The sequence below is a fragment of the Xiphophorus hellerii genome, chromosome 10 (genome assembly GCF_003331165.1).
Source record: "Xiphophorus hellerii strain 12219 chromosome 10, Xiphophorus_hellerii-4.1, whole genome shotgun sequence".
In the NCBI taxonomy this organism is placed as follows: Eukaryota; Metazoa; Chordata; class Actinopteri; order Cyprinodontiformes; family Poeciliidae; genus Xiphophorus; species Xiphophorus hellerii.
Window position 1 is genome coordinate 5,878,141 of NC_045681.1, and position 1,547 is coordinate 5,879,687.

Genomic DNA, 1,547 nt, shown 5'->3' on the forward strand with positions numbered 1-1,547 from the left:
AAAAGCTTATTTTGGGCAGCACCACTGGTCACTGAATGCCCATCACATTGAACGTTGGTTTTTTTAAAATTTGTGCCATCTGTGAGCATGAATAGAACGAGTGAGGAAGATGTGTGTAGGAGGTTGGAGATTATGAGCTCCTCCACAATTTTCCCCCTCGATTTGCACCCAGCCCGTAAATAAGAATCTTGATTTCCTAATGCGGAAGAACAAACTTTAATAGAAAAAGTTCTTCCTGCAGTTATCATAATGTATTTTCAATTTTAGATACAGACAGAATATGTTTTTTTCCCCCTCTGCCCAATTTCCATTTTGAGTTATGCAGGGAAGGATTGAAATGTTTTGAAATTGCTCACAACAAATAATACGGTAACAATCAGCTATCATGTCTCAAATTAAATTGAATAAGTATTTAACAGTATTTATGGCTTAGCTTAGTGAGATATTAGAAGCTTTAGAATTCAATGAATTAACAAAGGATATTTTAAAAGTGAGGTGACTGGCCTTCTTAATAAAGAATTAACTGGTAATATATAGTTTCTTAATGAATTGGGAGGAAAAGAGGGTTTACCATTAAAGAAAATATCTTCATTTTTGCATGTAAAACTGCCTGGTTGAGGGAAAAGAGACCAGGACTAAAGTGCCTGCTTATGGAAATTTTAAAATGAGACTGGAATCTGCTCAGCACTGTAATTGCACTGTAATAAAAGCCACCTGTATTATGCAGATATATATGAATGAAGATATGTCTTTTAAGAAATGCCTAATCCAGTTATTCTTACTTATTCTTAAGTGTGTGATTTGGTGGACTAATGTGAAGGCAATTACTTTGCTATAACTGTTAAGCATATTAAGGATTCACAGATCGTGAGTTTGCTGATCTGATAACAGATGGCTGACTTTGATAAAACACAAGAGGCCAAGCACACAATTTCCCTCCAGACTCTAAGACTTTGATTTCGAGAAAATTTACTGAATTTACCTTAATCTGCATAGAGGACCCAAGGTCAATGGGGAAACATTCGGTACTTTGCTCTCTTAGCCCTTGTTAGCTGATTTTTTTCAGGAGTTATTCAACAGGAGGAATGGAACAGCAGTATGGGTGGATTTGTGTGTGCGCTGTACTGACTCCAGCTTCCCAAACTCTTGAACGGATTTTCTTTCACAGTTCTCACAAATATGACTATACATGTTATTTGTGTACTTTTTTCTTACTGACTTGTTATATTCCGGTGTCATAAAAACTGAATTTTGGGTTTTTGTTGAAGCTACAAACCTTAACAATCAAACTGGACAGAAACAAACGTTTGAAAGATATTACTCTGTATACTGAATCCATTTGAGATTCAATTTTTGAACTGAATTATTAAAATAATCCAACATTCCTCATATACAAAACTACTGAGATGATGCTTCTTAAATTAAATAGATCGAGTCCTGATGGGTTTTTTTTTTTAAATCCAGGTCTGGATGCTAAAGGATTTATTACGATCAGTCGGAGGCAAGACTCATGACGTCACATATCTTATGGGTTGCACATCTCGATC